The sequence below is a fragment of the Vidua chalybeata genome, chromosome 2 (assembly GCF_026979565.1).
Source record: "Vidua chalybeata isolate OUT-0048 chromosome 2, bVidCha1 merged haplotype, whole genome shotgun sequence".
Lineage (NCBI taxonomy): Eukaryota > Metazoa > Chordata > Aves > Passeriformes > Viduidae > Vidua > Vidua chalybeata.
In genome coordinates this window covers 100,149,854-100,174,048 of record NC_071531.1, presented here as the reverse complement: position 1 = coordinate 100,174,048, position 24,195 = coordinate 100,149,854, and positions in this window count along the sequence as shown.

The window sequence follows — 24,195 nt, the reverse complement described above, 5'->3', positions numbered from 1 at the left end:
TATGTCTTTCCCTGTTAGAATCAAAGCCAAAGAGAATTTGGACACTTTCCATTACTTAGAACTGACTAAGCCTCTCTTTTGAATTTAGTGTAGTGTCTGTTGCAGAGATGCCAGCAAAGCTATCCATCAAATGCTGGGAGGGAAAAAACACAGGTGCTCTCCTGACCCAGCTATTTATAGGAAAGGCTGGCAACTGCATGTGATACAAATGCCCTGGTTGTGTTTTCACATTTCAGAGCTCTAAATCCAGCTCTTTGGCTGAAACCACAGCTCAAAAAAATTATAATTGGCTGCCAGTTGTTGCTGTTTAGCAAAGTTGAAAAAACAGGAATTAAATTTAGCTACCTGAGACTGGGAAAGGAGAAGAAAATTTGGGAATCTTTGTAGAAAACATTCTGGTTTCAGACAAAGGTGTAAGGCTACCAAAGTATTTGCACGGTATATTAGTGTAAATATAATAATATTTTATCAAAACCTGTACATCCAGTCATATGCATGTTTAGGATGCAGAAAGTGCTATGGTTTCTAGACATAGGCCAGTATTTGAACTGGCAGATATTTCACTAAACTTTTCAAAAATTTTCTATTTGTTCTCCTGCTATTTGAAGAAATCTCAGGTAAACTATTTTTTTCTAAGATGATGATTGTTGCCATGGGCTTCTGAAAGTTCTCATAATTTGTTAGTTCTTAAGGCTAAAAATTATAATAAATATGAGAAAGATCTGGGATTAAATCAGAAACATTTGGAGCCTACTGAAGGAATAATTTAGAGCTTTGCATAATCATATGAGCATGTTGCTTCCTTTCTCAACATATCTGCTATTGTCTCAGTTCTCATAAAAATTGTTTCACTATATTTTAACCACTTTTTAAAGTCTTACCAGATTGCAAAGCCAGCAACAAATAAAATAGTTTCAGATTTTTACCTCTCCCAGGAATCTTCCAGCAGTTCTGCTAAAACTGATGTGCGAACACATTGACCTACTTTGGCAGAGATCTCCACAAGTCTTACAGGACTTAGAGTTCTCCGCTCTATTATTATTTCCTTCTATATGCTTTAAGCAAGGGATTTGTTGGAAAGTCACATATTCAGCAGCATAAATTGCTGCTGGACAAAAAAAGAAGTGCATATTTATGAAATAAATCAATTTTTAAAACCCCAAACCAGCTCCTATTCTGTATTGTGAAAGGGATTCTGCTTGTTCAAAGGCAGCTGACTCTATGCAGACTACCTGCTGACCTTATAAGTTAGTGGAAAAGACAGCATAAGCAATGGGTGTGGACAACAAATCCAAGGTTATTCAGTTTTGTGGGAATACAAGAAATCTTAGAGCCTCTGCCTCAACGGATCTAAAGAAACAGGAAGAGTTTAAATGGAAGGAGTGTAGATTTGGATTGGATATTAGGAAGAATTTCTTTACTGAGAGGGGTGAGACACTGGCAGAGGTTGCCCAGAGAAGCTGTGGACGCTCCATCCCTTGGCAGTGTTCAAGGCCAGGTTAGATGGGGCTTTGAGCAACCTGGTCTAGTGGAAGATGTCCCTGCCCATGGTAGCAGAGTTGGAACAAGATGATCTTAAAGATTCCTTCTAACCCAAACCATTCCATGGTTCTGTGAAATCATATCCCAGAAGTATTCCATTCTTTCTTGTGCAAACCCCCATCTTTCATAAAAGCACTTGAATACCTTCAGGGAACTAAAAAGGTGAAATGTGGAGTGAAAAGGTGATTATAACTATACCCAGATTTTGGTCACAACATGCCACGGACAGTGTTTAAACCTGTGCCTCTCTTTTCTGGTGTGCCCAATATCTAGGAACAGTACTGTAGGGCAGCAATGGTGACCAGCATTCTACTCATGAAAGGCTTTTTCTACAGAGCAGAAGGGCCCCTGCCAGCAGGAAGTCGAGGAGCACTGCCCTAGCACCATTTCTATAAATAGAAATGTGCTGTGACCATATCACTAATCTTGTTGAGCAGCATGGTAGAAAGTGAAAGCCCTACATCTCATGTAGTATTTTTTTAACCTACTTCCAAAAAAATTCTGAATATCTGTGATAACATATCTTTCCCATTTTTTTTTCTCCAAACTCCAGCAATTACATATATTCCCAAAAACATGGGAATTTTAATGTTTTTGATAAAAAGATAGAGGTCCCAAACACCTTTAGTTTCCACAAGCTTAATGAAGTAGAGGAGAAAGGTTGTAGTGTAACTTTTACTCCTGATATGACGTGAGGATGGAGAGAAGTGTGTAAGAGAGAGAAGCTCTATTGCATAAAAGACGTTGCATAAAAGCCCTTTAGCCATAGCTCTCCTGAGTTTCACAGCTGCAGGGAGCCAGACTCTCCTAGCCCTGCTGCAGACCAGCTTGCCACCCTGAGCAACAGCAGCTGCAGAGGGAGGTTCTGTAGCCATTACTGACGCAATAGCATATGTGATGATGATTTTATAATACTGACGTAAGGTAGGTGGGGAGGTGACACACCAAGCCCCACACCTGCCCCAACACCGTAACGTCTCTGTGGAAAGCCAGTGCTAGTCAGTCACAACGCCAGAGGCTGTCAAAATGCTCTGAATGGAATTCTCTGTGTGATAAGCAATGTGTACCTTGCTATGACACTACCGGAAGTTCTCCGTGCAGGTCATGCCACCTGGGAAAGGCAGTCTCATTCCAGAAGGTAAGCCTGGCACTGGCTGTACATCCCACATCCAGACCATTTCTAAAGTATGCTTAAATGCTTGCAAAAATAGTTCAGGGTTCCTTAGCTTAGTAGAAGAAAGAGTCCTGTGAAGTCGACAGTTTGTTGGCACTCGGTGAAACCCTGATACTGTGGGGTGCAATAGCAATCTGGGAAGATCAGGGTATCAAACAGAACAGCAGCTCAGAAACCTGCTGCTCAGCAATTCTGGCCTGGACTCCTGTGCTTAACATCATCATGCTTCAAAGGAAGTTTAAGTGACAGCTTGGGCATAAGCAGCTATCAAATCCACTTGAAGTTCCTGTGTGGGTTTTTGTTGAGGTTTTGTTTTTGTCTTTGTTTTTGGTTTTTTTTTTGTTTTTATTTTTGTGGTTTTTTTTGTTTTGTTTTTGTTTTTGTTTTTGTTTTTTAATGCTTTACTTCCATAGTAATGTTTCTACTTCATAATCAAAGGTGAAAACCTTTCATTAGCAATAGCAAAAGCACTTTTATTTGGAGAGCGTCCAAAGAATCTAAACCGGATGTGAGTTAATCTGTTGGGGTGTGGCACAATATTTTTTCTCTGGTGGAACCAAGCCAAAGAAATAGGTATTTTTAAGAAGAGCTTGTGGGTACCTTCAAGCCCTGAGCAGTTAATCAATGTCAAGATCCATCTCTGATCAGAAAAGTCAATTTAAGAGCTGCTCTTGTTTTACACCAAGGAGAGGTACACAGAAACATTTTGTCTGTTTTATCTAGTGTGTCTCTGTGAGGGGCAGGCAGTAAAATGACATCCTACAACTCTTGAGAAATATATAACATCACGGTATATGTTCACAGTGTTTATGAAGAGTTACTTGAAATTCACAGGCCAAGAAATGCAGGATTTAAAAAAAAAAGAAAAACTAATAGTGGTTTCTTAGAGTGCTGAAATTGCAGAAGATAAGCTTATCAAACGAAAGCCTAGCTCCACTGAAATCACTAGGAGTTTTGTTTGGGCTTTCAAAAAAATGATAACTTCACTGTGAGCTAGTTTATGGCTTTCACTAGGTAGGAACTACAAAGTGAAACTATATCCTTATACAGTAGACAGGTATCATGTTTGGGTTGGGATTAGGAAGAAATAAAATTTGCTCTGTTCTTTCTTTTTGGTCTCCTAATTAATTTCTGCTTAGTTCTGCACTGCCTTCTTCTACTGCAAAGAGCAGACATTGAATTGGGATTGTGTGTGTTGACAGTCCCAGCTTGAGCCTTCCTGCGGGTTGGCTGAGATTTCACAATACATTTTTTCCCATGGTGTTTTCTGTCACATATTTTTTTAAACAAACACTATTCTGTCAGCTACAGAGGACACAAAGAAAAGATGTGCTGTAGAACAGCAAGCAAAAGGCAATTTCAGGTTTAGGATTTGCAAGATTATATAATGGTATTACCAACTCTCCTTTTCTGTAATCTCTTTATAAAATGTATATTCTATTTATTAAACACACTATTCAAAAGAATAAAAGCAATTAAGGAATATTTCATTTAAAAGAATGACACAATTTACCTTTGGCCACAGAAGCATAAGCTCTACTGACATTACAGAGTCACTGCCAACAGATCTGGACTTTGGCTTCAATCTAGAGGAAACAGATACCTGAAAATGAACCCAGCTGAGCATCTACTTGCTGCCACATTAGCTGTTAAAACTATGATGGACATGTGGATCTACATGAAGTCATATGGCAAATATTTGGTGCTATTACATGTACTGTACTTCTTCCTGTTCAGGGAACTCCTGTTCAGACATTTTTTCCAAGAGAATAGCCTTATGAGGCAGTCAATGGTATTGACACCATTGGTATGAGCTTGTCCTCTTTGAAATCACTAATAAAATTTCTGTTATCTTGGACAGAAGCAGTATGGGGCCAGTAAGCCATAGATACAAAACTCCTCACGCTACTTTGAAAGTTAAGGAAGCGTTAAGGTCAGAATAATAACTTTCATCAAATATGAAAAAAATCAGTGCCATTTGCACTGTCCAGCTATTCAGCTTTGTACATGCAGATTATCTGCATCTGGTTAAAACACTTCATAATCCCAGCCTGGCACTGATTGAAAAAATGCTTTACAAAACATACAGCCCAGGGCAGAAGACTCCATAAAGTCAATTTTTTTACTGCTTTTCTTACTGATGTAACAACTCTCTTATCATGGCTTTTATTTTTTTAAGAGAGGGAAAAAATAGATTACATAAGATGATAGCATAAAATTGATCCAAAATTTGGAACACGGCCAAGAAAACTGCTGAGAAGACAGATCCTTGGTACCATGTGCTGAAGGGCAGCATGGGACCTGTTGCAGAGCTTCTGTGTGGATTATGGCTCCATCTCTGTAGACACCAGTGTCTCCCTGTATAAGAACCACTATATTAGACACCAGGAATCAGTACTGTCAGCTCTTTAGGTAGGAGAAAGGTACTTGCAATTAAAAACTGCAGAGAGGTATGTGCTAAAAAATAAAAAAGAGGTGAGGTAGAGGATGGAAGAACCATCCAGAAAAAAGTACTAGTATTTCTGCCACCCCAAAGACCTATTGTAACAAACAAAAGAATTGAGAATAGGAACACAGCTGAATCAAGTTCTACTTCAACAGGTCTCTCTGTTGAGGTGGTAGAAATGCATCTCTTGGTGCTGGTCCATTAGCTGGCACATTGCTGTGGTTACTGATGGCATCAACATTTATTTTGGGATGATGTGCATGCAGGGAGGAGGGAGGAGTGATTTTGCTCACGGCAGCTTGCCCAGACACTCTGGGTCTTGATATTCCTGTACTGCAATCCATTACTTCCAGAAGAAACATTGGACAGTCATTTGCTTCTGGGCTTGTAGGTTGAAGAGGGATTGCAGATCCCTTCCCCTTGGCCTGTTTGTTAAAAGGAAAGTGGCAGAGTGCCTGCTGTAGACTGGCCACACATGCTGCAGTGATGCAGCTGCCACTGGGTTGCAGAGGACAGACTGGCCAGGATGGAGCTGGCCCATCAGCAGCAGTTGTCCCTGCAGCTCCCATTGCTGACTGCATGGCTGCAACCACAGTCGTACCTCATCTTTCTCCTTCCCACCTGCAGCATCCCTGACTTGACCCCCAGGGCTGATGAGGAGAAGGTGAAGGCTTGCTATAGATGAAGGGGGAGAGGGACAAGCGGGTCCAAATACAGATTTCAGAGGAAGAGGATGCATTGCAGTGTGGAGATGAACAATCCCAAATCCCAGGTCTGAAGTCAGACTCCTTCCTACTCAGGAAGGTCAGCGATGTACAGCATTGTTCAATCTACAGTGACAGAAAGCAAGTTAAACAGAAGTGATGAGAAAAGCCTGGTGGAACAAGGCCAGAAAGAGGGACAACTCCTTAAACTTGTTGGACAAAGCCTGACTAGCAGCTTCCCTGCTTGGCCCAGGGTAAAGGGAAAAGGTGCAGTATGTGCACCTGAACTCTCATTCCAGAGGTCACGTACTGAAATAGTCTTTTGAAAGGATTTACACAAGCAGAACAGCCATTTTTTAAATCTCTAATAATAACAGTATTTGTAACCAACTGCCACAAAACCCGTAATATAAAATACTGTGGCACACCATGCAAGGTTCCTCACAGCAATGAGTGTCCACATGAGGTGGTTGCATTTTTATGTGCCAGGAACCTGCTTGCTGTAGGAGATATTAAGTTGAAGTGAGCATAATGAAATGCTATCATGTATGAGCCTGGATGGATGGGGCATTTCCAAGCAGACATCCTATCTGCAAGCAGCAAGGTTCAGTCTGCTAAAGAGGCACTGTGTCACAGGACTCTCCTGAGCTTTTGGGTAAAGTAGCTTTTTAATTGCTTCTTCCCCAGGCACAGCAGAAAGACCTTAGTGGTTATGTCTCTTAGCTGAATTAAGTTGGTACCTGGCCAACCTTGCTCACAGAATTTTTTGAAGAAACCTCGTGCTGTTGGCTGCAATAAGTGCTTCATAAGTGGGTGATCATTGCTGACACACATTAGATAATAGAGGAGTTATCCTTCAAACACTGTGCTCAATGAATTTGATTAAACAGGCATGGCTACAACATTGGCTGAAGTATAAAAACCTATCTCTCGCAAGTTTCTCTTTTTATAGTGTCATAAAATATGAGATTGAGTGTAACATTAATTTTACAGACCAGAAGAAAGATAGCTTTAATAGTAGTATTCATTATAAAAAAAAAAAAAGAGTTTTAATTATTTTAAAAAACCAAAATCAAACCCAACACCTATCTGCTGTTTATTATGGTATTGCATACTGTCTGACCATACAGCACAGCTTGTCTCTGACAGCTTGGTTCTAAGAAGGCTTTCTTAGGAGATGGAAAATCCCTTTGGACCCCAATCTAGTGGAGTCCAAGCCCACAGTGTCCGCATCCCAGGAGAGAACACAGTTCCACAGGTAGTCCAGTCTCTGTTCTTGCTGAGTATAAACCTCCCTGGAACACAGGTTTGAGGAAGCAAGATAGTAGAACTAGCTGAAAGCAACTTTAAAGGCTCAGGATTTAAAACAGAGACTGTTAGGGCTCTTTTTTTGCTTTCTACATTGACTTCTGCATTATGTTAAATGCAGATGCTGCCCTAGGACCTAAATCTCAGGCTCTCCTTTTCTATGCAAGTTCATTGCTTACTGGCGGTATTGAGAAGATACCTCCATGGGTTATGCCATTTCTTACATGATCAGCAGAAACAGACTATTTTTTCAAGGTTATTAATTGCTGTCAAGCTCAAATACTCAATGTTTTTTGGGGGCATGCTTATGTAATCTGAAAGTAATATCTATTGAATTACACCTCTCCTAACTGTGGCTCCTAGAAAGTGAACATTCATTTCTGAATTTGAGGAAATCAACAGCTTGGTATCCTAATTGCAGGCCAATGTTTTATCCATAATGTTGACCAGAGTATTTTCCATTTGTGTTGGCATAAACCCAGAACTGCTCACTTAAGATGAAGTGATTTACAGTAGAGGTTGCTTTACACAATTTTTACCAATATCCGTCTCCATCCCAGTATTCCACAGGTCTGAACAAATGTTACTGAAACACTTCTGCAGGAGACTGAGTATCCTCTCTTCCAGCTGAAGGTCCAGCCCACTGCTCGCTGCAGTCTCTAGGAAGTTTTCCATGGCTTCAGGACGCACTGGAGCTGGCTCAGAGTCTGTTCCTTTAAAGCAAACTGGTTTAGCTAGCACAACCAGCGCTTTGCAGACAACTCAGCAATTACGGGATCATGTAACTACAGTAAAAGGCTGAGCTGCAAATTACTATAATTATGAATATTTCTGTTGCAAGGCAAATTTACAGCCAGATATGTCACATCAAAATTATTTTATTTTGTGGGTAATTCTAATTTTGCAATACATTTCAAGAACTTCATTTTCCTGTTAAACAGCATTTTAATTTGAAGAGTCTACTATAGTGGTTGTGGTGGAATATTTTAGAATTCAGAGGCAGATTATGAAATGCAAGCATGCTAAATCCTGATCTGAGACTGAATAGTACAGTTGGGAATGGCAATTAATATAATTCTAAAGGTATTGGACAGTGTCTCAGAAAAGGCTGAGTTGTATCCAGTGCCTCCCGTGTACCCAGATAAGGCTTCATCTGCCATAAAAGGGAAGACACAAGCACCTCAGAGAGCTCAGCTTCTGGGGGTATTAATCTCAGAAAAGAAAAGGAAGGTGGGGTGAAACTGCTCCCAACATGTGTATCTGGTTTGAATGCCAAAAGCAAGGCAGCAGGTCTTTTTGTATGACCTTGAGTAAGTCACTTTATTTCCCAGTGCCCCTTTTTATTTAGTTCTTCACCTGTACAGAGGTAAATACAGAGAGGATTGGGGAGGATATATTCACTGATGGCATTTAGGTTCCCAGAAACTTTGGTAAAATAGTCTTGCTCATTAATAAACTGACAATTTCCCAATATTTTTTTATTGCAACGTAATGTCGGGTAATCTGCATCACTGCTATCACCTCTGACCTTGGCTCCAGGATTCTGAAAGCAATACAGACTGCAAAGTGGTGATTTCCATGGATTTAAGTCTTGCGGAACATACCCAGATTCCAGCCGTAGTACCATTTTTTAAGTAGACCTCCATGTTTTAAAACATCAGCTTCCTTAAGGGGGCTTAAGGCCTCCAAAGCTTAAGGCAGAGCTCAAATGTTACTGAAGGTGATGTGCAGCACAGCACAGCCTGTCTTCTGGCTGTTCATGTTCTCAACATGAACGAGTTCATGGCCTTTCCCTGCCCCATCCCTGATTGACGTTGGGCAAGTGCAGCAGCTTCACCCAGCTCCCTGCTCAGCACAAGGCTGTGACCCAGTGCCAGTGGAAAGAGCTGTGACCTGGGGCCGCCCAAGGCAGGAATGACCTGCTCACCTTTGTCCTCGTATTTAGTTACCTTATGCTCCCTCTCAGGAGGAAGCTTAGAAAACACCCCCCTCTCTTGCCAGCTTGTTCATTAGCACTTAATGGCACAGGCTTCCCCGCAGCTGCCCCCCCCTTGTTGATTGCAGGGGGCTTGAGGCATGCATGGCATGCAGGGCCAGGCTGGGGGGCACGCTCTTGTCCAGTCCCAAGTGGAAGCAAGGACCTGGGATGTTGTTTGCAAGGAACAGCTGCAGGCTGGGGCCGGAGCTGGGAGTTGGCTGCAGCAGCGCACTCTGTTCCAAGAGCTTGCACTGCTGAGATGTGAGCAAGAGGTGCTACAATCTTTCAGCCCCCTGACATGGTGATAGAGGCTACTTTTGCTCTGTATCCCTAAAAGGTCTCAGCAGTTGTCACTGTGATACTCGGGAGCTCTCAGGTCTAATAGCCCATCCCTGAGAAATAAAAGCTTTGTTATGTCTCCTTTTCCTGTTGCAGAGATAGCTGATAAAGATGTGGGGTGGATTTACTTCCAACTGAGTCTGTTTTTCTGCTGTCTCTGGTGCCTGGGAAAACCTCTCTTCTAAATTTTAGGTGCATGCAGACAGATCCAGAGCATGGGAGTGTAGAATCAGCCCAAGATCCGCAGCCATGTCACAGAGTAGCGTCACTCACTGCCTTCCCGGTTCACAGTTATTCCCTGCAGTTTTTGTTGTACTCCCAGATTATTTTCACATCCCTCATCTAGATTCTACGTCGAGTGACAAGGTATTGACTCTGACCAAATGGTTTGCAATGGGATTTTCTCTTGGCGAAGTGTTTGTCCCCAGGCCAATACAAATGAAACCTCTGGGTGCAGGCTTTCCTGCCAATGGCTGTACTGCCAGTTCTCCCATCCAAAGTCATATCCTTATGTACAAACTGGTGGATGACACTGAACCATCCTGTTTCTGAGGTGCCATTGGCAGGATCCTGACCCTGAGCCTTTATTTTAAAAAATAATTTTAGTATTTTCATTTCTAAATGCAGAAACATCCAAGAAGCTTTGCAGTGGAAATAGCCTGTTCAGTGTCTCTCTTTCCTACACGTTTTTCAGAGAGCTGTTTTTGTTCTAGCAGAAATGTCATGACACCCTAATGACCAGGCTGCTGGGGTCAGAGGGCTCCAACAATTGCAGTGGTGACTGGAAAGAAATTACTTTTCAGACACTGGAAGGGTTTAATGAAGAGCAGAGAGTAAAATGGTGTAACAAAATACTGACATGTCATTGACTTCTGCATTATGTCACAGCCAAATTGCTTATCAACAGTATTGCCTATGGTCTGGCCTTGCAAACATCCCCTCCAATGAGGCTAATTCCCATCAGCTTGACGGCTGAGACGTGATAGTCCCCCTGGTGAGGTATCAATTATTTATTCTGTGCACTCCAAAAGTCAGTGCGTCCCTTTGATATGCAATATGACTGTTAAATTAGCTGCTGAAGGACTGCTGCTGCTTTTCAAGCTTCAGCCTCAGCGAGAGACATTTCCACCTCATTGCTCCTTATCTCACTCATTTCCTCACGCAGCAAAGCCCGTTTAAGTGATTACAGCCCCGGGTGCGCCTTCCCACCTCCACACTGCAATTCCCTGCCCTGCACTTGTGCTGGTGGAATTGTTTTGTGTGGGCAAGAAGTAAATCAGGCCTCTGAAGTATTAGTGCTCCTCCGTGGGATGCTGTCAGTTATTTCATCCAGGAGCTGCCTGTCCCAACATTTCCTTCTGATATTCCTCTGCACAGGCAGTTTTCAGAGGTGTCCTTCCACAACCAAGGAGGTCCACTTGAACCACCAGGCAGGACACACCTCCTGCATAACTGTTGTCCTTCTTTCTAACATGGCAAACTAGATTAAATTCCTCATGAAATTCACTAGCAATTTAACTCAGAATTAATGTAAATAGCCAATTTAAAATATGCCCAAGAGGAGATATTTAAATACACACTTACTGGTCATTTATATTCTATTACAATACATTAGGCTGGAATATTCATCTGTTATTTAGCTTGCCCAAGACTTTTCATTAAATAAAATTGTAACAGTTTTTATAATGCAGAATTTGGTAATTTGCTGGTTAATAGCCAAATATTTTATTACATTTAAGAGTAAGATAGAAAAAAAGGTGTGTGATCTCTTGTGAAAGAAATATTCCCTCTACTTCCTTTGAAAATGTGAGGTGAAAACCTATACAATTTTCAAATTTTAGAAGTATAAATGAGGTCAGTCATCTAGGTTTTGTCTCAGACCTCACATTTTCAGCGGACTACTCAGACTGAGGGATAGGTATCACGGTAGCTATTCCAGCTGTATAAAAATTATTAATCTAAGGGTTAATAATCTTTCTACAACAGAGTTTTTGTTTGCATTGGGAAGTATTTCTGAAATGCATCCCCTAGGCACCTCCACATTCCCTGCTAGGGTTCACGTCATGGAGTAGTCTCAGAGACACTCAGAGACAGGTGGATCCCTTGCTGATAAAATTCAATGAACAGGTGTTCCCTAGGGACACATCTGGTGTGCTAATGGGATGAGACTAGAATGAGACCAATCTATATTGTGCAAATGTCAAGTTTCCAGCTTCTGATTCTGTTGCACTGAACTATTTGCTGAATTGTACGTGGCCTAAATCAGTACCAATCCCCAAAGCTCACCTTCCATTGTGGAGATGTGTGGGGACACATCCTAGGTAACAAAATTAGAAAACTCAGTCCTTTGCAGTTCAGTTTGGAGGAGATGACTCCATCCCAGGCTTGCATCTGTCTACAGTTCCATCAAACTACTTACCAGTTAGGACCATGCCTGTGGAGAGAGCTTGACTTGCTTTTAGACTCCAAAAAATGTTTTTGCAAAACATGTATCTCCAAGTAAGAATCTCTGTTCTCTAAATCAGAGTCACAGGTCATGAGTCCTGTCCTTCTTACATCCTGGGAGTGCCTAGAAACCTGCTTCCTGGCATGGCATGACGAGTTGGCACAAAAAGTAGCTAGAACCCAGGACTTGAGCAGAAGCACCTCCTAATGATGTTGTGTGCACCAGAAAGTAATTCCTGAAACCCAAACTATGTAAGTAATGTAATGTCTTCTACTGACCTCTCTCTCCCCTCTCAGCTCCAAACCTTACAAATAACTCTTACTTCCACTTTAAGGATTTTTCCAGAGCCCTGCTGAGGCTTTTGGTCTTCCTATTTTTAGCTTTGCATTTATTGACAGTGGTTTCCTCCTTCTCCACCTATTCAGACTGCAGCCTAGAAAACACAAAGGTTATTTGAGTCCCAAATTGGCTTTCTGTGGACAGATCTGTAAAATTTCTGAAGACAAAAAGAGAGGTCATGGTTTCTTTCCATCACAACTGACATATACAACCTCTGTGAGTCACAAGCAGAGCAATGTGCTGTCTGCCTTCACGAACTTCCTGAGACCCAGGAACACGATCTCTGATATCCAAATGCAATCAATCACCCTTGTGGAAGCCAGCAGTGAAGTCTGTCATGCACATTACTAGGAGTAAGAGGGCAAGGTGCAGTTTAGATAACTCCAGCCAGAAAATATTGTCCCTAAATGCATAGGAAAACTTCTAGATTTTAACAATACAGGTAATTTTTCCCATTTTTTAGCAGGCATCATTGAATCACTAATCTTGATCTGTGCACATGTAGCGATTTCGGTATATGCTAGAAGTAGATATAAACAAGAGATGAACTAGATATAAAATTGTTATTTGGACAAATGTGTTTGGATGTAGTGTGTGGTAGGCTTTGTGGGATCATACCATTTTAGGGTGTTTGTGATTTGCAAACAAACTTGTGAAGCTGAATAGTATGCCCATACAATTTATGGAGCTTAAGGGAAGACATAGGAGTAAATAGATCCTGTCAAATGTGGCTTTTTCTGATGTCCTGTTTTATTCTCGTTAACCAAAAAGAGGAAAAACTCCTTAGACTGTGGGTAGTTTTAGGAGCAGATTTTTGTGCTTTAAAGAGGTAGTCCTTTCTTGTGCGGTAATAATGCAGAAAAAAATAGAAAACAGTGATGTGTCACTTTAAGCCATAGGAAGATAACTGTTTGACAAATGTAATCATTTATAAGAACTTGTATGTTTCCTTGATGTTCTGCTTCAGGCATGGAATTTCAGACAAATCCAGCAAGAGAGCTCGAATGACAGAAAAAGCCACAAACTGCAACAAAAATTGATTTTTCAGAGGTACGTGACATAAGACCCGATTTTCAGAGACGTGCTTAAAGTGGGACACATGATTAAAGAACTTGCTGAATCAGAGATTTTGTGTACAAAAGACCAGTTATGCAGCTAACAGGCTGTGCAAATAGACTGTGTGATGTCCTCGTGCAGTTGTAGCTTTGTACAGAGGAGCTGCGTGTTCATTGCTGCTACAACCTACATGAACACTACCTGGGAAAATACGACTCACAGTATGGCAGCAGCTCCAAAGATTTTCAACTGTGAATTGAATTTTAACTTCTACCTTGCCTCCACAGGTAAGATGTGCCTTGAAAAGCCAGCAGGTTAGATGTGGTCTGTGGTAGATTGATCCTCCAGGACTTGAAGTGACTCAGACACTTGATCTGAGGGAGTAATTGATAGTAGCGATAGGTTGCCATCCAGTCTTTGGACCAGTGAGAAGATGAGGGTGATAGCACAGTTTGTGGGTGAGTTTCAAGGCTGTTTCTTGCCAACAGAGGAGTGCCAGGGTGGCTTTTGTCCAAGGTCATGGTGGAAAACATGCTCCAGCCTCTCCCAGCCTCTGCTGTATCTTTTCTCATCCATGCCTCCTTCTCCTGGTCTCCTAATCATTCAGACCCTAACTATTTGCCAGCCTTTGAGCTGTTTATCTTTCAGCCAGCCTTCTATTGTACTCCTTGGTTCAGTCTCTGCAGCATCACAGGGGACGGAGCCAGTGGCCTTACTTCAGTCATAGTCTTTGTTCCTCTTTCCCTTGCTCACCTTGCAAGGCTCCTAGTTCTCAGATGCTTTCACCATGACCTCCCACATTTGTGCTGCTGCTTGTCTTCTCTGCCACTGAAGTGGGCACCTCCTTCTCCAGGCAGCCTGGGCACCAGGCAGAGGAATGTCAAAAATTCAGGAGACACAGGCACTATGCCCTTAATTTGTGAGAGCCACAATGGCCACCAACGGCACGAAGGTTTGGTGTGAGAGGTGAAACAAAGAAGGTGACATCCCAGGAAAATGTAACAATCACAGTCAGGCAAGATGAAGACATAACCACCATCTCCCCCACAAACGAGTCTGGGAGAATAAATTGATTAATAACCGCATCGCAGTGAAGAGTGACACAGAAGGGCCTGTGAGGAAAGGAACAGATCTGCCTCTGAGAAAGGCTTGGATAATGTGTGGTCAGTGGGGCAGTGGGCCATGCAGTGGATAATGGGAAACAAAACACAGAACAGCTGTTCACCTGGTGGACCCCACCCTTTCTGCACCACTCATCACAGTGAGTGGAGGATGTCACAGCGACTGGAGGATGTCACAGCAATCTGACTTTAGGGCAATTTAGTGGAAGAAGTTAGAAATTTAGTTGGTGGGGACAGGTTGTGTCCATGTAGCCTAAGACGAGGTGTAAATACTCCTTTACCCTATATTTAGTGAAGTCCAGAAACTCCTTGCAAAGCTTCCAAACTAGAAATTTTGCCTCACTTTGCAGTCTAGTGTTCCTTTAGCATAGTTCTGTCTGCATGCACAGCTTTGTATAGATTCAAAGCAGCACCTCCCACCACACCCTCACACAAATAGCTGGGGCACACGACAAGGCAGATGTGTGAGACATTTGTGATATGAAATGCTACTGAATAAGCAGCTGTAAACTGATCTAGCTTCTTTTTCCAAATGGTCGCAGCGAGCAGCATCCTGCAGGGAGCATTAAAATGGTCAAGTCCTGAGCTGACAAAGGCTGACTAAGTGTAATAATATCTGCGACTTGAAAAAAAGGATTGTACAATTCCTGCCAAGAACAGATGGCAAGATAGTGTTCTTAGCCACAACTGATACCGACCTACTAGCAGGAACCACAGATCTTTATTGCAAATATATCTCATAACAATTGATGCAATCCCTTAAGCAAAGAGCCTTGACTGTTCCTCTAGTTAATTCCCCCATCCAGTTGGCATTACCAGGCAGTGTCTGGTATAAGGCTTAGCCACATAAGCCGCTCCTAGATTCCTATCTTGTGAAGATGCTGGCTCGTATCATGCATTACATCAGCCCAGTCAGATTAGATAGAGAAAGGGGCTTTATTCAGACTGCCTATCAGCAGTGCCTCACGTAGATTCTGTGACTCTTAGAGGATCAAAGGACTGATGAGTGATCCAAAACCCAGACGTCATGGCATCAAGAGGCATGCTTGTGGCACAAAACTGAGGCAGATCTTCTGCTGAAAATGCCAACCAAGGCCACAGAAACTACTCATTTTGTACATCTTAGCATAAACTGTGACTCAGATTTTGCACAAGGGTCCCCTTTGGGAAATTATGTGAATTCAGTGTCGTGGTGAGTACAGAGTAGATATGTAAACAGTACTGCAGGTCAGCTGATGAGGGAAACTCAATCAGCTACTACAACTGCTTCCAGTCATGGACCTGTGACCTTAATCTAGACAAGGGAAACTATTTTAGCACAGATTAGCCAGCTAGGGCAAAGTTATCTCCTCCTTAGCCTTCATTTCAGTCTGAGCTGTACCTTCAAATATCTGATAATGTAAATTTAATATAAATATAAAATATTTTTATATATGAAATAAAATTAAGTATATGCTTTAATAATAATGTTGAGGTAGTAGTTAGAACACACTAGCTAATGGATTTTACAATAAGTGCTTTTGTCCTAAACTAAGCAAGTACTCACCTGCCATAAGGAAATCACCTCCGGTGTTTCATTTCTCATTCATCCTAGCTTTCCTTTTTGCTACAGATGCATTCTCCCTTCCTTTCCCATGAGAACTTCCATATTTAGACTTGCTTCAGAAAGCTGTTGCTCTCCAGCCTGCCATACATAATACCAAAACTGTGAAATTGGATTTGCCCTTGACCATTCACCCTGAAGCCAGCAAAGAAAGAGATGGGAAAGGTGAAGAGAGAAGGGAAGAAGTATTTTTAAAAGAGATACACCAGTGCTGTTATAAAATCCACCCTTTACCCGTTGTTTATAATGGTTAAGGGAATAGTGAGGACATGAAGATGCACCCTGAAACAGAGGTAGAGAAAATGGTCCTCTCCAAGGGGAAAAGAGGATTCCCATGCAGAGGGAATGCCAGACCCAGGCTGTTTCAGTGAGCAACACCTTGAGGTGTGGACACACAAGGCAAGTGTGGAGCAGTTTGAACTTTTACTCTATAAATATGCCCCAACCAATTTCCAAGCATCCCCACTGAATCTCAGCAATGTTAGAAAAGTTCTGGTGGCCTCAGGGAGAGCCCAGGGCTCTTATTTTCTTTAAAGATCAGCTGTGGGTGCCCAGAGCAATGTCAGGTTGAACATACACCTCCTTTGAGCAGGACTTGTTCCTCACTCAGCTCCTCTGCACACCACCAAACTTGCCCACTCAGCACAAGTCATCTCTTGTTACAGCAGCTAAAGTGCATTCATTTCTAAAACCCACAGATTAAAAGCAAAAGCAGCCTCTGAAATGCCAATTGCATTTTCATAGGGATGCCTTTTCTTCTTCTATCTGTATGGCTTTTCATCTTTACCAATGCACATTTTTACAAACCATGAGGGCTGGGGGCGGTACTGTCGTTGCTGTTTTCTTTTCAAACAGATGAAAAACTTTATCTTTGCAGATCAGGTGTAAGCTCTCTGTGCCACCAGAGTCTGAACCTACCTCTGTGTCTGTTTGCCTTCCCTTTTCCTTAGCTCAGAGGTTCCTACAAACCGACGTTGTTTGTAGTTGTTGTCAGGTTTATTAAGATTCCCAGACATTACTGTTGCAAACACAAGTGGGGATAGATGGATACCGGCTGAAAAATAACAGTGACATTCAGTGAGAAAATGAAACATAATATATCTAGGGGGAAACCAGATAAAAGGCAGATATTCAAGGGGATGAGAAACCTAGAAAGTCAGAGCTTTGGAGGTGATCTGGGAGTGGCAGAATGTGAAGAATGAGCTTTGCAGGGACACATGAAAGGAAATGATAGAGATTATTTTAACCCAATGTTACATGACCCCGTGGGCAGACAGGGCAGTGTCAGTGGAACGTGCTGCAGCTAGCTGCCCAGTCACTCAAGGTGCACTCTGGCTCTCACTCTGGCACTCTCTCTGGCACACAAGGTGCCAGACCATACAGCTGGAGGCACAGCAGGGTGAGGCATCCCCATGCTGGAGCCAGGCTGCAGTTTGCTTTCCCCTGAAGCTTTTCAGCATTATACACCTACTCTCCAGCAGCCCGAGTAACCCTGTCTTCACCCATGTCTTCCCACCTGCCCGTCACTGGCAACTCTCCCAGCACTGACAGCAGCAGAAGTTCAACCAGACGAGTCCTCAGACTGGCCAGATCTGCAGAGGCTCTTTTGTGCCTTCTGTTGCAACAAGAGAAGTTCACTCAAGCAATAAATCAGGAGGTGCAATTTCTAAGTGTTGGTGTGCTGCAACACAGTTTCAGGCATCAAAAGAAATTTGCCCATCTATATAGCTGCAGATGGAAAGGTTATAGATCCAAGAGTAAGATTTATATAGCTCATAGTGCCCTTACTTTAGGTTAACCTTTTGCTATCTCCCTTGTGCTTCTTGAAAGTGTTGGAAAGTACACTTCAAAGGAGCATTGATTTCAGTGGGACTCAAAGCAAAGCATGTACTCAGAGGGTGGGCTGAGGCAGGACCTGTAACTTCTTTGAAGAGTAGGTCTGGCATGTTGTATTTCAAGTGTATTTTGAATGCCAACATATTTACCATTCCTTAGGATCCGCTCTGTGCAGGGACACATTCCCTTCAGCCTTCTCAAATGGAGCAAAGACAACTTTGCTGGTCAAAATCAGCTGAGGAAATGTTTGCCTCATGCAAGCTGACATCTTCCTCTGTTACCTCCTTCTCTTTCCTGCACAATAAAGAAACCAAAACTGTGTGCATGAGGGTCTTACACTCTCCCTTTCCATAATCTAGCACACTGGAATCTTCTACTGAATCAGGCCACTGATGAACCACTGTAACACCTGTAGAAGTTAGAAAACTCCAGTGAGTCCTGGCCTCAAGGAGCTATTGGCAGGTTCCCTTTGCTTCCATCACCACATCTGGGCTCCATGCAGAAGGTAAGTACACTCATTTCCCAGGCTTACCTTAGCCCGTTAAATAGGAGCATTTTTGTGACATGAGAGGAACAAAAAAGGAAAAAGCATACTAAAAGCTTAGTCAAATTGCGTATTCTGTCCGTCTCGCACACCCAAAACATAATATAAAATGAATAAGAGATTTTAGATTATTTTCATTTCCCTTTGCCAGAAGCTCAGCATAATTCTCCTTCTCCTTGGTCTGCCCTTCTTGGTTCCCTCTATTCATAGCTGAGGTTCTCGTGTGACACAAGCAACTCCCTGTATCCAGATGTCTGGACATCTTCCCCAACATCTTTAACTTGCAAAGACTTCACAACAGGTTCCCTTACAGCCCTGAATCTAGATCTGAACCTCTTTCTGTTCATTTTCTCATCCTCATAGTGGTATTCCTAAAGCTACATTGCTCATTTTGAAGAAGTCTTTGAATCATTTCCAATGCTAATCTACTTTCAAAAGCAGAACACATGGAAGATGTTATGTATAAACATGGTTCAAGGCAGTTGGTGCATCTATCTTTGATCTTATCTTTTTTCATACTTTCCTAGAGAAGTCTTGATAATGATGTCTTTCTGGTGGATGTATTCTGAGATTTTTTCAATATTTTCTTGTATGATTTTATTTTCCAGATAAAGATGGAATCCATTATTTTTTTCAAATTATTTTGATTTGCAGACATCTATCCTGTAACTCTGAAATAAAGAGTTCAAGTGTACTAAAGATTTGTTAGTCTTCACTGCTTTTTATTAACTCCTTCGCTGATATCCAGGAAAGCTTTGGGCTGAACCACGTTTTGAAAAAATCTGAAGATGATTCTGTGTTGGTAAACATTCAGTCCCAAGATGTTTGAAGGAACAATGTCTTCTTTCTTATCTCCACCATGGTTAGCATTCATCTGGCTGTGTGGGGGTCTAAGCATCCCCATGGCCCAGATTCCTTTCCTGACTTGCAATTGTTTTGCTGCGTGACCTATCTTTGTCATCAGTCCCCACAGCCCTTATTGCTGTTGCACTCCAGTCCTGGGAAAGGCACTTAACCTCTGTGAGATTCAGCCCTGACCTCTGCAAAAGGAGTGCTCTGGAAACTGGAAGTGAGCTGGTTTCGCTTATTAATGGGAGCTCAAAGGAGTTAAAATGGTCTTGATAATTTTTCCCATTTTCTGAATCATTCCAAACTACCAAGGCATGGTGGCTGCTACCTGACATGCATCTTTTCTGGCCCCTAATGAAGAATCTGATGGAGTCACACATTCCCCTGCCACAGCAGGCAGCTGATAACAAGCTCTGTTTTGCCCTGTGTTGTCTGACATCCAAATGCTGGTGGGGAAAATATTGAACATTTTCATATGTTTTTCTTTGTCCTAAAACTTTGCTGGACAAGCTAAGTTCTTCCCAACTGTTCTGATGGAACAGCATCTTCTGGTGTGCAGTTTCATAACATGAATTCAACCCCAATTGCCTACTCTTAAAATTTCAGAACTTCTGCAGGAAACCCTCCCTACCACAGAAGACATTTTCTCTTCTATTTAAGGACCACAGCACATTGATGTAGATTTCAGGTTAAAATGTCTCTTTCCTCCTCGTAACCCTTCACATTCTCTGAGACTCGTCTCTCCATCCAGGCAAACAAGGTGGATTTACTCATCACAGATTTGAGCATATGGTTAATAACAACTCATTCATCTCCAAGGAGCAGACTGAATGCAAGCAGCAATTACCCTGAAATCATTTTCTATCAATAGTCTCAGTTTCTGTGTTTTACTGTGTCATGTACAGAAGTGCTTTGGTTTCCCCATTGAAGACTGAGGTGAATCAGCTGAGGGAGGGGAAGCACATGTTTAATTTTAGCTCCTTAGTGTGCTTTGAAATGAGACACAAATACTTTTATTGTGATTCCTCATTTTTGTGATTTGCTGTAATCTATTCATTGTGCAGGGGGTCTTCCACAATGTGAGTATATGGTGATACCTGACACAGAATACTTCTTGAAAATCAGTCCATTACAATTTTTTACGCTATCACAAACTTTTAACCTCCTTTTTTCAAAGAATTTATAAATTATGCCATCAAGAAACTCATAATTTTTTCTTAATTACCACTTACAGTAAGAAGATGATGTTTTCTATTTTGCTGGATGCCAAAATAAATATGGAAAATAATTTCGCTTTCTTTGCATCCCTTCTGTTTGAACTGTAAGTGAATAAGACCACTGAATCTGTGAGAGTGCCAGAATATTTTTGCTATTCAAGCAAAAGGAAAAAATAACAATAATTATTTTAAGTGTCCAGTGAGCCACAAAACATCAAAATGAGAGTGAAATCTCAAACAGAGAAGTAGTTTTGGGGAAACATAATGATGCTGCTGCTGGAAAATTAACTGCCACATATATGCAGACTTTTCTATTTCTATTGTCTTATTCTTCCCTACTTTATTATCCAACTTCAAGTGAATATCAAGGAAGCAGTCAGCCCCATCATGAAGTCTAATATTGTATTAGATGAAAGGTATCCACAAAGATGCAACATCCAGGAAAAAAAAACACTGTAAAAAATAAAATCCCACAACAAATAAATTTTCTTCCCACTTGAAATAAAATGAAAGTGTTGCATTAGTAAATAATCCAGTGGCTTATAAAGATGTGCCTGTTATAATTAAGAGGTAGGAAAAAAAACCTGTATAAACCAGTTTGAGGTCAATAAAGTATTACTTTACAACTGGATGAAATTAAATCTCAGGATCATAGTTTTTATATTATAGAGCTTCTAATAAAAGTTACTGTTTTAAAAAAAAATTGTATTGCCTATTATATTTCTAAGAAGACTCAACTTTTAAAACATCTCATTTCAACTTGCAATTTGCATATTCTGTGCTTTTCCATTTTCCTCCTGATTTTTGATAGTGTCTTTGAAAAGATAATTAAAATGTATGAATTAGCTGAGGGTGAGCATTATGACCAGTGAGCTCACCAAGAGAAGATCTTTAAACCCACAGGATGGATGAGAAGTGGTATGTACACATGATAGCATTATTATTCTTTCCATTAGGCCATTTACTGCTCTTGATCTCCGACAGAGCCCCCACTGATGTCAAATGAAGTTGTATGCATTGATCCAGAGGGAAGAAAAGGCTCTTGTAGGAGGAAGATTTCTTTTCCTCACTCCCTGTGTGACAGAGAATTGATCCAAGCATAAATGCTTGAGCTGAGGAGTTTGGCATGGCAAAATCAAGGCTTGGTTGCAAAGGGGCACTTGGGCACCTCCTGGGTAAGAGATGTGATACCCAACACTTGAGTGGCCACTACCAGTTATCTCTGATAGCCCCAGTTAGCCTTACCCACACAGCATGTTTAGGAATGGATTCAGTGCCTACAGCCTTGCTGATGAACCCAGGAAACAGCCTTGGGATTGTCCGCAGGTAGAGAGAGGTGAGGTGAAAGGGTTCAGGCAGAAGGATGGAAACTCCGTGTGTGCCATCAGTTTTCAGCAGCCCCTTCTTCCCACCAGTACAAATGGTACCCACTGATGCACAGGCCTTGATCCTGCACCTGGTGGGGCTAAAAGAGCTCTCCAAAGGACTCCAGCCCTTTTGGTGGTAACACTGTCAGTGGTGAGAGCCTACAGCCAAGGACAGCTCACTCCCCAGGGTGAGGGCATTCAAGTCACAGCTCCTCAGGAAAGGAAGTCTCCATAATTCCCCTCTGCAAACTGGGCAACTAATGGAAAGGGAGATGTGAGATATGGGGGACCAGAAGAGAAGAGAAATAAAATCTATAGGCACTCAGGATGTCCCTATTCTCAGGAGTGTCTCTTTATTTAACCTCCACTGTTCTTTATTTGTCTCAGCAAGACAAAATGCGGACACCACAACAGTGGCTAACTGAAGCCGCTGAGGTTGGGACAGGAGTACTCAGGGTCTGCATGTGGCCCTCTGGAGGCTACAAGGATGGGAGCTCTCTGAGGAGGTGCTGTAGCAGCTGTTGTCTGGAAGAAAAAGCTCCCCAACATCAGGCTTTTGGATGCAGCAGTAAGGAACACGGACCACATGATACAAAAAACCATCAGATATCCTGAGCCCTTTAAAGAGCAGCCCTGAAAACTTGCTTGAACACTAAGCCTGGCACTATGTAGAACTGGACGTGGCCAAACCAGTGAGGGGAAGCAGAGTGCAGCAGCACAGCCACACCCCCTCACAATACTGCTTGGGCTCCAGAGATTTTCAGGCACAGCAAACTCTGTTAAACCCCTTTGCCCTTTGAGTCATCTCTGATTTATACTCATCCCCCACATGTAAAACATTTGTTTATTTCTGTAATATATTAAAATACAGTAACATTCCATACTTAGGGGGGAGCTTAGAGGGAGGGTAATGACTTACATATGTACTGTGCTACACTGGATATTTTCCAGTATCATAAATAAGAGGGAAAGCAAAATTTTACAGCTCAGCCATTAATAAGAACAGTCCACTATCACATATGGAAAAACACTTTAGTCAGTAAAAGCTGACACAACACTGATGGCATTTAGCTGTCCAGTATGAGTCATCTTCATAGAATAAATTCCAAGAGAAAATATTATATCATTAGTTTACTTGTAACCTCATTGCAGGCAGCTGCAAAAAAATGTTTGCTTTGGTTTGCTCTAAAACAGGATAGCACCGTTCCAGAAATAAATTAATTAAACTGTGGATATAGGACAAACACACTATCTCAAGGGTTAAGCCTTGCAGGCATTCCTGTGCATTACCTACAGGTAACTCTTTTTGTGCTTTTTTTTTTCTTCTCCATGCTAGGTGGTTTGAAGAAAGGAAAACTGAACACACGGTGCATGGGAGTCAGTGCTCTTTTAAGAAATGGGCATAAACTTCTTCACAGCATAAAAATCCCCAGCATCCTTGGGAAGACACTCAAACACTAGAATGGAATAGTCTGAAGAGCAGAAATTAAGGTTCAACAACTGTCTAGATCCCAGGTTTGGGTTGGAAATCATAGAGCAGTTACACTAATGTCTCTATTCACCATTCCTGGAGGGTAAAGCACCATCTTTTTTTTTTTTTCATGTTTCTGCTGCTAACAGAAGTGCTCTTCAATCTCTCACACGAAGTTCCTCTCCAGGCTTGTTTGCAGGCCATTCCTCTTATCTTCCTTTGCACTCTTGCGAAGCACCAAAGCTGCACTTGCTGCCCTTGGGCATCTGTGGCAGCACAGCTAGGAGCCCATTTGAATTAAGTTTCCTGCATGGAGATGTGTGGCTCAAGTCTGAATCACCCCTGAAAACACGGATTTTTCCTCGCTGGCTTGGGTGACTAAGCTCTAAGCACATGAACTTTACAGCATGCCTGGTGTTAGATGGGGAGGGTCTGGCTGCCAGCACCTATGTGGGATGTAAGAACCTAAACACAAGTATGGATCCCAGCCCTTTGGCCTTCCCTAAAAAAATAGTTGGGCTTGGTGCCTGCCTATGTGCGCAGCGCTGTCATTAAAATAAGAGCTCAGTCATCGACACTTTCTGTAGCTCATCATTAACACTGCTTGCATGCATTTATCCATGCCTTGGGAGAATCAAAGGACAAGTTTTGCATAAACATATTAGCAGAACTATCATTAGTAAACTGCTGATTTTGTTAGCACTCAGTGCTTGCCTTTAAACATCCTCCAGGTTGTGCCACTCTGAGACAGCACTCTCCTTTGAGTGCAGTAGCTTGCACCACCATAAGTGTATGCAAAGTCCGAGTCTGAGGTAAGACTACACCTGGGGCTCAGTCTTTTCTCACTAATTTGTT